General features: G+C 41.6%; 1 protein-coding gene across 3 annotated transcripts in view; it reads left to right on the forward strand.

Moving 5' to 3' along the window:
* The window catches only part of LOC124043472 (atrial natriuretic peptide receptor 1-like), a 131,099-nt gene that overhangs the window by 4,308 nt on the left and 110,925 nt on the right, over positions 1-15,866 (forward strand). The gene's annotated exons all lie outside the window — the stretch shown is intronic.

Below are 15,866 nucleotides of genomic sequence, written 5' to 3' on the forward strand. Positions count from 1 at the left end.
TTAACACACAACACAGTGAGGGAGAGAAAACAGACATCTGTTAACACACATTTAACAGACAGCATGACAATGTATACAACAAAGACAACAAACACAACTAATTTCACTCTCCACTTTTAAATTCCACCAAGGGAACAACTATTTTAGAGAAATTGGAATTAAAACAAGGCAACAGTAAACATCTCGTCCTCCACGAACGATCTCTGTGGCAAGCTGTATCATTCACCCAAGTATGGTCAAAATTGGGCCAGTGCTGTGAGAGATGTCGCGTGTGACTAACGGACGGAGACAAATCCACAGTCCCCTCCCCAATTTCATTGTGGTGGACAATGAATCCTGGCAGGTGAAAAAAATGGAGAGTGGAGAGGGAGTTAGAGTGAAAAAGAGAGCATGTGCACAAGCAAAGTGATGGGTCTGTCAAAGATATAATGGACGAAACAGGATGGTGGAAGATAAATAAAGATCTACAGATAGAGTGCAAATAGTTAGACGACGTAGTCCTGCTGTCAGAGAGACGGCAAGAGTTGAAGTACAATAGCGTTGAAAGGAAGTAGAATAGTACTCCCTGCTTTGCTGGGCTATGGATGGTATTTTATTAGGATCCCCATTAGCTGTTGCAAAAGCAGCAGCTACTCATCCTGGGGTCCACATGAAACATGACATAATACAGAACATTAATAGACAAAACTACATTTAAAAAAAATTAAACGGCACACAGCCTACCAATCAATGCATACACACAAACTATCTAGGTCATATGAATCATAACTAGTCCACTCCTCTGCTTTAGCTCTGTGTGTGGCAGTGGTCCTATCCATATGGCAGCAGGAGAACACCCTGTGTGCACATTCTGAAACGACATCTCACCACGTCTTCCCATTTAAGAGATGCTGCGTCTGGCACTGTCTGCAGGTGTGAGGAGCCTCGCTGGCATCACCTTGCTGGCATCACCTTGTTGCAGCCAGGCCACACAGGCACTAAAGTTTAGGAGAGAAGTAGAGGGAAATGCGTCCAGGAAATGCTGACAGAACATGTTCCTGAAAACTCTCTCTCACACACACACTCACACACACTAAGTTGGGCACCTCCCCACCAAATAGCAATGGAAAGTTAAGGCCAACGTCAGCAGAGGCAACTCCACTTGGCATACAGATAACCTTATTATGTACTTGAGTGCTTCATTGTTATTTCAAATATGTAACTAATTAAAGGTGCACTATGCCAAAATTGCTCTGACATTTCCTGGTTTCTAAAATTAAAATAGTTTGCCTAATTTAAATTTTATGTGAGCAAGTATAGTGTAGAGAATCACTACCATCTAAACCGCTGTGAAATATATTTTCCATAACAAAAAATATTGTTATTTCAGCTGTTTGAAGCTGGTGTACAAAACTGAAAGTAAAAGACACAAAAACTCAACTTTAGAATGGGAAGCATAGAAATAGCATACATAGACAAAATCTACCACTTCTTAGACTTGCTTTCAATGAGAATGACAGATCTATAATTCACATTTCTATGTGATTTTGTTTAGATTACCCAAAAAGTTACATATTGCAGTTATAAGTGCTCACTGGCTAGCACCCTTAACTGAACCACCACCAAGCAATCAATATATCCAATATGAAGTTTGCGAGAACTGTGAACTTTAATTCGATGTGGCTCTAATTCGGCTTTAATTCGATAATTGGCTAGTTCAGATGTTGAAATGTGTTGTCAGACTGGGTCTTCCCCCAAGAGAGAGTCCAAGACATACTGGAGGAGGCCACCTAGAGAGAGAGTATTAAAATAAACATGTTCTGGAGCCCTTCAGTTGGTGTGCAGTTTGAGTGTGAAGTTGACCTGAGACAAAGCTGTCATGTCCAGGCAAAATAACTCTTGTACAAAGGGCAAATGGGAACGGAAGAGGGAGATGTACAAAGGGCAAATGGGAACGGAAGAGGGAGATGTACAAAGGGCAAATGGGAACGGAAGAGGGAGCTTGTTTTACCTTCTAAGACCTACAGCATTTCATTAGCATTTTTTCACACTACTGAATTCTTTATTTTGGAATTAATCCACAAGAAACTGTATCTAGTTGGCTGTAAAATCCAACAATGTGTGAATGGGAACACTTGATTGGTTCTAGTTGGATTGTAATGGAGAAAGTCTTTGTTTCCTTTTAGTAGACATATGCATTTCTGTTGCCAGTACTTTGTGTTCTTAGCCTCAGGACACACTGAAGAAGGTACATGAAAGCACATTGAATGATCAGAACTCATCATTTTCTATAGATTTACTTTTGACTTCTTCAATTTGATCATAAGCTATTTGATTATTATTAGCAGATGGTATTCATTTTAACATGGCTTCTTTCAATTTATTTGGCTTGCTGCATAGCTGTAAATGTGGAATTTTTATAGTGTGGCTCATGGTTTCTGAAAGAGGACATTACATGAACTTGAATGGTAGAATGTTGGTGGTATAACTGCCCTGTCAGGAACCACCTCGCACTGTGCCCGGCCTCAGCCCACTCCCCCAGTTCCCACATGGGTACGACAACATTTCTAATTAAAAGTCCCAAACTTAAGCAAGAGGTCAATCCAGTGGCCCCTCTTTGACTTTATAAGGCAAATGGCTCGGGACATTTCTGACACCAAGATATTTCCTGTGAAACATCATTTATCCAGATTTTTTTGTTCTCTAATGTTTTGTAGGGCTATTTCTGGTACCGTCCCCGTATGATCGCCATCTGAGTTTATTGACTGTCACACAGTCGTTTGTCTCACCGAGCAACCGGGGAATCAATTTGCAGGCTAAGCTGACCCAGCAGGAGTGGAGTGGTGATGGGTAGGAGAGAGAGAAGCGGGATGGCTGGCTCTTCAGCTCTACCCCAGTCCATTGTGAGGGATGCTCCGTTCTCACATGGTCTTCACTGCACTCCCTCTCCCTCACCAGGAGCCTGAAGTTTTTGTGGTTGGTCAAAAATAATACAGGACCATCAGTGCCCCCTCTGCCTCCCTTCAACAACCACCGCTTCACAAGATTAGGAAACCAATGGGAACCACTCTTAACTGGTCAGAACACACCGTTTAAAATGAATTATTCTTTCAATTACCCAGGGCTCCGTACAATATCCGAGTGTTTTCCTCTTGTATTTTTTCGGTTATAGCCTGTCCAAGCCCCAGGGCCTCTGGAATGATTTAAGGCTGGTGGTAAAAGGGGTTTGGGTTTTGGGGGAGAGGCGTTGGGGGGGGGGGGAGCTCTGTAACAACGTCATTTGATGAAGTGATTTGCAAGCAGAGATATATATCGGAGCCAGCAGTCCCATTTAAAAGGAAAAATATAAGCCTGGTTTCTCGGGCTCTTTGGGTTGGAGTGGAGGCAGAGAGCGCCCCTAATTCAAACAGCATGGAGACTTCCAGTGTGGGATTACTTAGTGGTGCTGTGGCTGTCTCATCCTTCTTGTTTACCCCCCCCAGCAGCATTTATTAAATCAAAGCTGGGGATAGTGTTGGTTTGTTAGACTGGAAGGCAAGAGAAGGGGATAGAGAGAGAGAATGAGAGAAGGAAAACATTTTTCAGAATGTTTTCTAACTGATTTGACATTGGGAATGTTTTCAAATATTTCAGAGAACATTAAGAAACAACGTTCTTCTGGGGGAATTTCAGTACTTCAGCATAACGTTTCTTCGGGATTCTATTTAAAAATGCACTATGCAGAAATCTCTCCGCCGTTTCCTGGTTGCTAAAATTTGAATAATTTCAGTTTATCTGACAAAACAAGGAGTTATTGTGTAGAGAATCATTGTACCATCTAAACTGCTGTGAAATGCAGTATATTTTCCATAATCACAAATATTGTATTTTGAGCTGTTTTGAAGCTGGTGTGCAAAACCGAAAGTAAAAATCATCAAATCAAATTGTATTTGTCACATGTGCTGAATACAACAGTAGACCTTACTGTGAAATGCTTACTAAAAGCCCTTAACCAACAATGCAGTTTTAAGAAAAACAAGTGTTATTTACTCAAATAAACTGAAGTAAAAAAATATATATACAAAAATAAGAAAATGTACATGTAGGTAGAGGTAAAGTGACTATGTATAGATAATAAACAGAGTAGAAGCAGCGTAAAACTGGGGGGGTGAGGGGTTCAATGCAAATAGTCCAGGTAGCCATTTGATTAGCTTTTCAGGAGTCTAATGGCTTGGGGGTAGAAGCTGTTAAGAAGCTGAAAAGACACTTAAGAACGGGAAGTATAGAAAGAGTGCACATAAAACAGATCTACAACTTATACTTACTTTCATTGGGAATGAAAGATCTATAACTTGCATTTTTCTATGATAATTGGGTCGGTCATGTTCTCAAATTGTTCTGAGAACATTAAGAAAGCGTTCCATAAAAACCACAACTTTAACGTTCAGAGAACGTTCTAAGAATGTTATTTAAAAATATACACGCCATTCTCAGCATCAACAAAACTCTTAGAGGATAATATCTTGTTTTATGTGTTCAGGTGTGTTGGTGGCACCCACTGATTGGCCACACCTGATCTTAATCAGTGCTTTGTTCCTTTGAATGTGGTCTGTTTGAAAATACTAAAATGAACAGCTTTGAATGCGTAAAAAACAAATGGAATGCTAGCTGGTGGCACAGTGGACTCATTCCATGGATAAGAGAACAGAAGATTATAGTTTCAAATCTCATTGATGCCATGTCCCAATAAAAAAAATGTGTTTGCATGTTTAGGTAATTAATTTCCATGTGTCCTATCTGTGATTGGTACAACAAAGTTAACTCAAAATGAGCTAGCAGTGTTATTAAAAGTCTTAATGAAATGTTCATTTAAAGTTTTTAGAAAGTTATTCAAAAACCTCCAAATAACCTATAATTTCCATTGTTAGTGTTAATAAAACCTCCCAGGAAAATCTCCAATGAACCAGAGTAAAACATTCTCAGAACCTCCCTGCAACCTAAAAATGAAAGTTCCCAGAACAGGCAACATTTTCACTTCTATTCCCAGAACCTTTAAAAAATGTTCAGTTTTACCGGTCAGGAAATGCATGGCTTCGTTCCCACAACCAATGTGAAACCAAAAGCATACGTTCCCACAGCTTCCAAGAAACTAAATGTGCTAGCTGGGAGAGCTTTTGTAATACTGTTCCATTATTACTTCTAATTACCCCGGTAGCATTGCGTCTTTCACAGTCATGCTGATAAAGAGTATTTGGATCAGAGTCATAGATCTCACCAGAAGGGAAGACTGAGTGTGTCAGAATGTGGCAGCTTGTCGAACAACCCGAGGGGCAATGAGAAAACAGTTTGGTTTCACTTACTCACAGAGAAATATGCAAAGTCATTTTTTTGATCGCATTCCAAACTATTTAGTTCTGGCTGTTTATCCTCCTGTTCAAATTTCAACCAATTGTAGTACCTTACTTGCATAAATATTACTTTCCCTTTGTAGATGCAAAGAAAGTTACAAAACAATTAGTTCGAAACAGAAACGAGTGAGAGAAGTAAAGACAGAAAGAGAAGGCGGAGTCTTGGCCAGTGAGGGGTATCTCTGAGAAAGAAAGAAAAATACCAAGAGATCCAAAACAGAAGGAATGAGAGAAATACACATTTAGTGTGAATGAAAGCACAGAGCTGCTTTGTAAAGCTCACTACGTCTAAACCGCATTTTAGCTGGATTTGTGAGTTTACCCTTCACTGAGGAGGGATTATGAGGCACTGGCATTGTCATGGTATTTGGATAGATGCTCCATTTTCTTTCCTACTCCCGATGTGCCATGATGAAAGTTTGACGGAGAGGAGGATCCGCAATCATGTCTGAGCCGAGGAGATAGTTTCCATGGCGACAGGCAGCATCTGTGCAGGAACGTGTGGGTATGACAGGAGCTGTCACCTGCCCTCCCGTGTCGTATATTTTCATCGGGCGCACAGTGGAACTGTCAGTGTGACCACAACTCTTTACTCCCTCTCTTTCACATGCTCTCAAACATACAGAAGCACACAGTCTCTCTCTCTCTCTCTCTCTCTCTCTCTCCCTCTCAAATACACACACAATAACCATATGTTCGAAAACCTGTCACTTTGTCTATGCATGTGCATCTGACAGGCTAAATTGAATGTGTGGATGTTCAATACTCCCAGATACACGTAAATCAATTCAAAGATTAGCTTTTTACCTAAACATTTAACTGCAATTGCCATAAATAATTTACAAGCCAGGACTTCGAGAACTGACATATGCATGCTTCAGCAGAGTAACTTTGGACTAGCCTTTACCAGACTGATTACTGCTGAATCCGTGTAGGTTAACTGAATGTAAGCTCGCAAGACTTCCAGAATGTTATACAAGGTTAACTTTGGACTCCAATGAATCAAAATCCTACATTTTTGACCCTCACCTCAAAATTCCTTTAAATTGCTTGTCTTTTTCTAAATACGAGGATGTAGAAGAAAAAAAAACGGACCAGTTTCTACAGGAGCAATATGGCAGAGCCTTACCTCAATTCCTTTCCTTCATTTCTACAGGAGCAATATGGCAGAGCCTTACCTCAATTCCTTTCCTTCATTTCTACAGGAGCAATATGGCAGAGCCTTACCACATCACACTGGGATATGTTGACAGGACTCTGCATTCTTAGAGTATCTACAGTGAATTGTACCCCAGGGGGAATTCTTTTACATTTTAACTCTGGGGACATGGTTACAAATTGAACAGACAAACTCGTGTTTGCTTTAATTGTTGTTACATTGTTAGGTTGCTGAACTGTAGAGATTATTTGCAAGCATTTATTCACTTTTTTCAACTTGCCTGGATTTTATTCACTTCAAACTAGAAATTGGTTGTGCAAGCAAGGGCGTCCCTAGAAGTTTTGTCACGCACATTAAATCATGTAAAATAAAGCAACTATTCCCATTCAGTAGGCTATGCTCAGTTTTATCTATGCTACTGTGAAATGTTTTATTTGCCACTATCGACAACAGTTTTAAGTCAGCGCTGACTGTTTGTCAATAGAATGGATTATAGTTTGAGTGAACACGCCACCTGTCATCATTTCAAATTATATGCTTGAACAGAGGTTGATCATTGGTTGAGTTGTCACATCAACTGAGAAGATAAACTGATGCCTTGTGCGCTGGGGCAAAATGATACGATATCGTTCCACTTCTCTGAATTGGAGAGAATTACTTTCACACCAGCTGGGAATCTAACATCTTTTCCTATTGGCAAACTAGGTCGCCTTTTTTTTTCTCTTCATTTTGGCAGAAAATGCTATCACACCTGTTTTAAAAAACAAGCAACCCCTTTGAAACGATCCAGGTTTGACAGATATCCATCTTTTCCTATTGGCAAACTAGGTCGCCTTTTTTTTCTCTTCATTTTGGCAGAAAATGCTATCACACCTGTTTTAAAAAACAAGCAACCCCTTTGAAACGATCCAGGTTTGACAGATATCCACCTTAGATGGTCCATGGCGGTCAGTACGGGTATGAAGTACAGTTGACCGGACATTGCTGAACGCACCCTGAATCTAACACCCCCTCCAATTGAGCCAGATTTGAAAGACAACTGAAGAGGAATCCACCTGAGGGGGGGTCAGTGTTTAGGCCTAACACTCAGACAGGACGATGCACCTGGACACCGGCGCGGCTACGCAACAGACGTGGCATGTTCTTTGGCTGAAAAACCACTGAGGCGTGGCTCCGGGTTCGACGCCTCGGTAAATGGCACAACACACACACACACACACACACACACACACACACACACACACACACGGGAAAACACACAGAGGAGCGAAGGGTCTGACTCTATCTGATTTATTACGGCTGATACGGTTGAACATGACACTGGTCGAAAGATTGCTGGTCCGGTTAGCATGGCAAACGCTCCCCTGGATTCAGTGGGCTATAATAAAGGGGGCCATCTGTTGTCGCTGGAGATGCGAGGCCTACGTGCCGTGTGCCAAGACAGGAGAGGCTGTAATTGCTGCTGTTTGCCGTATGCAAGGCCCGCCGTCGCTCGTCATGGACGTGCTGGACGTAGTGTGTAAACAAGATGGGCCTGCTGCTGCTTTTCTTTCACCACGTAGAAGCCAACTCTGCCATATGTACTTCCTCGACACAAGAAAAATGGGTTCGACGGAATGGAAATATGTTACTCCGAGCTAAACATTTGAACATAATGTCAGAGAACTTAGTCAACCTGCTAATATTCCCTGGCAGATATTTTATCTTTAAAAAAACTCCCAGTCCTTGGTGATGACAAGCATACCCATAACTTGATGCAGCCACATTTAACATTTACATTACATTTAAGTCATTTAGCAGACGCTCTTATCCAGAGCGACTTACAAATTGGTGCATTCACCTTATGACATCCAGTGGAACAACCACTTTACAATAGTGCATCTAAATCTTTAAGGGGGGAGGGGGTGAGAAGGATTACTTTATCCTATCCTAGGTATTCCTTAAAGAGGTGGGGTTTCAGGTGTCTCCGGAAGGTGGTGATTGACTCCGCTGTCCTGGCGTCATGAGGGAGTTTGTTCCACCATTGGGGAGCCAGAGCAGCGAACAGTTTTGACTGAGCTGAGCGGGAACTGTACTTCCTCAGTGGTAGGGAGGCGAGCAGGCCAGAGGTGGATGAACGCAGTGCCCTTATTTGGGTGTAGGGCCTGATCAGAGCCTGGAGGTACTGAGGTGCCGTTCCCCTCACAGCTCCGTAGGCAAGCACCATGGTCTTGTAGCGGATGCGAGCTTCAACTGGAAGCCAGTGGAGAGAGCGGAGGAGCGGGGTGACGTGAGAGAACTTGGGAAGGTTGAACACTAGACGGGCTGCGGCGTTCTGGATGAGTTGTAGGGGTTTAATGGCACAGGCAGGGAGCCACCACTTATGCTTGAAAATATGAAGAGTGTTACTCTGTTGTGTTGGATTTGCCCCAAACATAACGCTTTGTATTCAGGACATAAAGTTAATTTCATTGCCAAATTTTTGGCAGTTTTAATTTAGTGCCTTATTGCAAACAGGATGCATGTTTTGGAATATTTATTATTCTGTATGGTCTTCCTTATTTTCACTCGGTCATTTAGGTTAGTATTGTGGCGTAATTACAATGTTGTTGATCCATCCTCAGAGTTTAATGGCTGCGATAGGAGAGAACTATCTGTTTTAAAGTCACCATTGGCCTCATGATGAAATACCTGAGTGGTTTCCTTTCTCTTAGGAAGGACGCCTGTATCTTTGCAGTGACTAGGTGCATTGATACAACATTCAAAGTGAATTAATAACTTCACCATGCTTAAAGAGATAGTCAATGTCATTTTTTAAATGTATTTTACCCCATCTACCAATAAATGCCTTTCTTTATGAGGCATTGGAAAACCTCCCTGGCTTTGGTTGAATCTGTGTTTGAAATTCACTGCTCGACTGAGGGACCTTGCAGATAATTATGTGTGGGTTACAGTGCTGAGGTAGTCATTCAAAAGTCATGTTAAACATTATTTATTATATTATTACTGCACACAGAGTGAGTCCATGCAACTTATGTGACTTGTTAAGCACATTTTTACTCCTGAACTTATATAAGCATGCCATGATAGAGGTTGAATACTAATTGACTCAAGATATTTCAGCTTTTCATTTGTAAATCATGTGTAAACATTTCCAAAAACATAATTCCCCTTTCACATTATGGGGTGTTGTGTGTAGTCCAGTGACACAAATTCTCAATATAATACATTTTAAATTCTGGCTGTGACACAACAAAATGTGGAGAAGGTGTGAATACATTCTGAAGGAACTGTACATCATCGACAAGGTAGAGACCATGTGAGCAAGGGAGAGAAAGGGCAAGAGTGGGAAAGTGGGAATAAAAAGGGAGCGAGAGAGGGAAATGAGAGAGCGATGGAAGAGAGCAATGCAAAAGAAAGAGGAGAGCGACGAAGAGGAAAGAGATGGAGACAGAATGTGTGTGTGAGCAATGGATTAGCCCGTCCTTCAGTAATTAAGTCTCCCAGCTCCTCAGTCTTAAGTCTCTCACCACGGCTAATTTACATTAGCTGCTTCACAGCCACATCCAGCAGAACCATTTAATTTGGCAGAATTTGTTTAGAATAATGAACCTTTGAAGCTTTACATTTGGCATTACGACATAGGTTGTTTCAGGTTAGGGAATAACTTGTCAGTTGGTATTGTTTCTGTCCATATACACCTGGTTGTTTTGTCGGGTATAGGGTGGATTTTTTTCAGGAAAGGTTGATTTATTCCACAATTGATTAATTATATTGATCAGATACTATAGTGGCCACTTTTCAATTAAAGAAATGTCTTCAAAAATGGAAGGCAGTCTGTAGAAGATCAGATGGGACCATTCTAGCCAATGAGAGTCCAGATGTGCCTGTTGTTCACACGCATAACGATTTCCACTAGTTATCATAGCCACAAAGTCAAAATTGTCAATCATAAATATTCATGAAAACAAACATGTGTTTTTTGGTCATATTTTAAGGTTAGCAATGTGGTTAGGGTTAGAATCAAAATTTAAGAAAATAAATTCTAGAAATAGGCAGGGTTTATGACTGTGGCTGTGTTAACTAGTGGAGACCAGGCACAAATCCGATATAAATGTTTTTTTCTCAAAGTTTCTGGTATGTCACAGTGGGTCAGAAGTTTAGATACACTCAATTAGTATTTGGTGGCATTGTCTTTAAATTGTTTAACTTGGGTCAAACATTTTGGTTAGCATTCCACAAGCTTCCCACAATAAGTTGGGTGAATTTTGGCCCATACCTCCTGACGACAGAGCTGGTGTAACTGAATCAGGTTTGTAGGCCTCCTTGCTCGCGCACGCTTTTTAAATTCTGCCCGCAAATTTTCCATAGGATTGAGGTCAGGGCTTTGCAATGGCCACTCCAATACCTTGACGTTGTTGTGCTTAAGCCATTTTGCCACAACTTTGGAGGTATGCTTGGGGTCATTGTCCATTTGGAAGATCCATTTGTGACCAAGCTTTAACTTCCTGACTGATATCTTGAGATGTTGCTTCAATATATCCACATCATTTTCCTCTCTCGTGGTGCCATCTATTTTGTGAAGTGCAGCAGCTCCTCTTGCAGCAAAGTACTCCCACAACATGATGCTGCCACCCCCTGTGCTTCACAGTTGGAATGGTGTTCCTCGGCTTGCAAGCCTCCCCCTTTTTCCTCCAAACATAACAATGGTCATTATGGCCAAACAGTTCTGTTTTTGTTTCATCAGAACAGAGGACATTTCTCCGAAAAGTATGATCTTTGTCCCCATGTGCAGTTGCTTTTTTATGGCGGTTTTGGAGCAGTGGCTTCTTCCTTGCTGAGCGGCCATTCAGGTTATGTCGATATAGGACTGGTTTTACTGTGGATATAGATGCTTTTGTACCTGTTTCCTCCAGCATCTTCACAAGGTCCTTTGCTGTTGTTCTGGGATTGATTTGCACTTTTTGCACCAAAGAACGTTCACCTCTAGGAGACAGAACGCGTGTCCTTCCAGAGCGGTATGACGGCTTGCGTGGTCCAGTGGTGTTTATACTTGCGTACTATTGTTTGTACAGATGGACGTGGTACCTTCAGGCATTTGGAAATTGCTCCCAAGGATGAACCAGACTTGTGGAGGTCTACAAATTTTTATCTGAGGTCTAGGCTGATTTCTTTTGATTTTCCCATGATGTCAAGCAAAGAGGCACCGAGTTTGGGGGTAGGCCATGAAATACATCCACAGGTACCCCTCCAATGATGACAAATTAGGCTATCAGGAGCTTCTAAAGCTATGACATACTTTTCTGGAATTTTCTAAGCTGTTTAAAGGCACAGTCAACTTAGTGTATGTAAACTTCTGATCCACTGGAATTGTGATACAGTGAATTATAAGTTAAATAATCTGTCTGTAAACAATTGTTGGAAAAATTACTTGTCATGCACAAAGTAGATGTCCTAACCGACTTGCCGAAACTTTGTTAACAAGAAACTAGTGGAATTGTTGAAAAACAAGTTTTAATGACTCCAACCTAAGTGCATGTAAACTTCTGACTTCAACTGTATATATATTTTAAATATATCTAAAAATAATTTTAAAAAAGTTGACTTCCAAATGACACCACATTGTAGGAATGACCCAGCTATGCTTTCCCACCTTATTTAATAGCTAGGTAACTTACCATAGGTAACATTACCCAGAGTAGCTAACGTTAATGTAAACCCCTGAGATTATTTTTGGTTTTGATAATGTTAGCGATCTACACACACACCAATGACCTGTAAATCACCAGCAGTAGCTAGGTAGCTACAGTACATTTGGCCAACTAATTTTCCTCATCTCTCCTTCTTAGTAGCTTATTAATGCCCCCCCTCTCAAACTATGATAGCTAGTTAGATACAAGTATTTGACACACTGCCGATATTTGCAGGTTTTCCTACTTACAAAGCATGTAGAGGTCTGTCATTTTTATCATAGGTACACTTCAACTGTGAGAGACGTAATCTAAAACAAAAATCCAGAAAATCACATTGTATGATTTTCAAGTAATTATTTTGCGTTTTATTACATGACATAAGTATTTGATACATCAGAAAAGCAGAACTTAATATTTGGTACAGAAACCTTTGTTTGCAATTACAGAGATCATACGTTTCCTGTAGTTCTTGACCAGGATTGCACACACTGCAGCAGGGATTTTGGCCCACTCCTCCATACAGACCTTCTCCAGATCCTCCAGGTTTCGGGGCTGTCGCTGGGCAATACAAACTTTCAGCTCCCTCCAAACATTTTCTATTGGGTTCAGGTCTGGAGACTGGCTAGGCCACTCCAGGACCTTGAGTTGATTCTTATGGAGCCACTCCTTAGTTGCCCTGGCTGTGTGTTTTGGGTCGTTGTCATGCTGGAAGACCCAGCCACGACCCATCTTCAATGCTCTTACTGAGGGAAGGAGGTGGTTGGCCAAGATCTCGCGATACATGGCCCCATCCATCCTCCCCTCAATACGGTGTAGTCATCCTGTCCCCTTTGCAGAAAAGCATCTCCAAAGAATGTTGTTTCCACCTCCATGCTTCACGGTTGGGATGGTGTTCATGGGGTTGTACTCATCCTTCATCTTCCTCCAAACACGACGAGTGGAGTTTAGACCAAAAAGCTCTATTTTTGTCTCATCAGATCACATGACCTTCTCCCATTCCTCCTTTGGATCATCCAGATGGTCATTGGCAAACTTCAGATGGGCCTGGACATGCGCTGGCTTGAGCAGGGGGGACCTTGCGTGCGCTACAGGATTTTAATCCATGACGGAGTAGTGTGTTACTAATGGTTTTCTTTGAGACTGTGGTCCCAGCTCTCTTCAGGTCATTGACCAGGTCCTGCCGTGTAGTTCTGGGCTGATCCCTCACCTTCCTCGTGATCATTGATGCCCCACGGGGTGAGATCTTGCATGGAGCCCCAGACCAAGGGTGATTGACCGTCATCTTGAACTTCTTCCATTTTCTAATAATTGTGCCAACAGTTCTTGCCTTCTCACCAAGCTGCTTGCCTATTGTCCTGTAGCCCAACCCAGCCTTGTGCAGGTCTACAATTTTATCCCTGATGTCCTTACACAGCTCTCTGGTCTTGGCCATTGTGCAGAGGTTGGAGTCTTTGAGTGTGTGGACAGGTGTATTTTATACAAGTAACAATTTCAAACAGGTGTAGTTAATACAGGTAATGAGTGGAGAACAGGAGGGCTTCTTAAAGAAAAAGTAACAGGTATGTGAGAGCTGGAATTCTTACTGGTTGGTAGGTGATCAAATACTTATGTCATGCAGTAAAATGCAAATTAATTACTTAAAAATCATACAATGTGATTTTTTTTTAATTGTTGTTTTTTCGATTCCGTCTCTCACTGTTGAAGTGTACCTATGATAAAATGACAGACCTCTACATGCTTTGTAAGTAGGAAAACCTGCAAAATCGGCGGTGTATCAAATACTTGTTCTCCCCACTGTAGCTAGCTTAGTTCATCCAGTTAACCGCAAGTTAGCTAGTTAGCAGATCAGTTAACTATGCTTTCCCTCCTTGTAGCTAGCCAAAGATATTTAGCAATCCACTTCTGTTTGTGTTGTAACATTAGCTAGCTAGTTAGCTAGCATCTGCATTCTTGAGAAAGGTCTACATAAAATAATTGTTTAGACTTGGACAGATTACAAAATGTTTAGAAAATTATTCTGACAAAAATGTGTACTTACAGTCCCCACTCTCACCTGTCCTCCACTTTTTGAAAGTCGTCAGTGTGCTGTGTGGCTTTTGTGTGGTCTTGAGAGGAGCAAATGGCGCGAATGGTTCAAAGTATTTTGTCCCTCTAGCACTTGCGCAGTAAAGTTGTCACAGAAGCAAATGTTTGTTAAAATATCTAATTCAAATTGCTATGATTTCATTTCTTAAATTGTGCACCCATAAGATTACAGGCTGGTTTCAGGCATATTCTTCCTGTGTCAGAACATTTTGACAACTTGACAGGGTAAATTTGTTGGGAAAAAATCCATATTTTCTGAATATTTTGTGGATATTTCCATGAAGCCACCATCATTTTATCAATATAGGCTATGCAATACATGATTCTTTTTGTGGATTTCATGTTTTCAATGAGTACAGCAAGCTAGCGGTAAGGCTGATCTTTGGTAAAAATTTAGACCAAAATTAACGGACTATTTTTGGGCGAAATAGCAGCCATGACGGACGGACCAGATATCACCCATAATTTGACGTCTATTGACTTAACGTGCTGAGTGAGATGTTCTCCAACCAGATATCAACTAATTGATATTTTTTCAATGCAATGTTTTAATTCTGGGATGATTTCACCAATGATAATGAGACTTCATGTTATCCTCTGTCTTAGCCTCAGAAATGATCAAGTGTGTTACACAGAACAAAGCCATTAGAGTCCCCTTCAAACCCGTATGCCTTTTTCATATTTTGTTCCTATGGGCTCAACAGTAATTAGCTCTTCTTTAGTTGATTGTTAAGCGGCTCGTTAGGAGAACCGATCTCGGATAATTATCATAGAGATTGACCTAGTATGTGAAGCGCAGTTGACCCCATGGAGAGGGGGATATTGAGTTTCCCTCACTGTATAATAGATATAGAAATATAATGGGGGTTGGGTGAATTGGTTAAACTGTGTATGCCTGATGCGTAAGGGAGAGCCTGGATGAAAGTAATACGGGGCAAAAGTAACACGCCCATTTTCTCAGATAACACAGACGCTAGAATGGTGCACTGAAGTCAGCATGTCCCTAATGCGGAGGCCAACTTCCCTTTAAAAAAAAGAGCCCAGTTCGACCAACAAAAAGTGGTTTTGAGCAATGTAAGTTTAAAAAAGCACACACAGCTGCAACACACCTGATTTTTCAATTTTTTTTAATAGAAAATTTGACCCCTTTTTCTCCCCAATTTCGTGATATTCAATTGTTTGGCTACTATCTTGTCTCATCACTACAACTCCCATACGGGCATCCTCCGATACACAACCCAACCACTGCTTCTTAACACAGCGCACATCCAACCCGGAAGCCAGCCGCACCAATGTGTCAGAGGAAACACCGTGCACCTGGCCACCTTGGTTAGCGCACACTGCGCCCGGCCTGCCACAGGAGTCGCTGGTGAGCAATGAGACAAGGACACCCCTACCGACCAAGCCCTCCCTAACCCGGATGATGCTAGGCCAATTGTGCGTCGCGGCCGGTTACGGCAGAGCCTGGGCGCGAACTCAGGGACTCTGATGGCACAGCTGGCGCTGCAGTACAGCGCCCTTAACCACTGCGCCACCCGGGAGGCCTGCAACACACCTGATTGATAGGCCTAAGCATGAATAGTA

The sequence above is a fragment of the Oncorhynchus gorbuscha genome, linkage group LG09 (genome assembly GCF_021184085.1).
Source record: "Oncorhynchus gorbuscha isolate QuinsamMale2020 ecotype Even-year linkage group LG09, OgorEven_v1.0, whole genome shotgun sequence".
Classification (NCBI taxonomy): domain Eukaryota; kingdom Metazoa; phylum Chordata; class Actinopteri; order Salmoniformes; family Salmonidae; genus Oncorhynchus; species Oncorhynchus gorbuscha.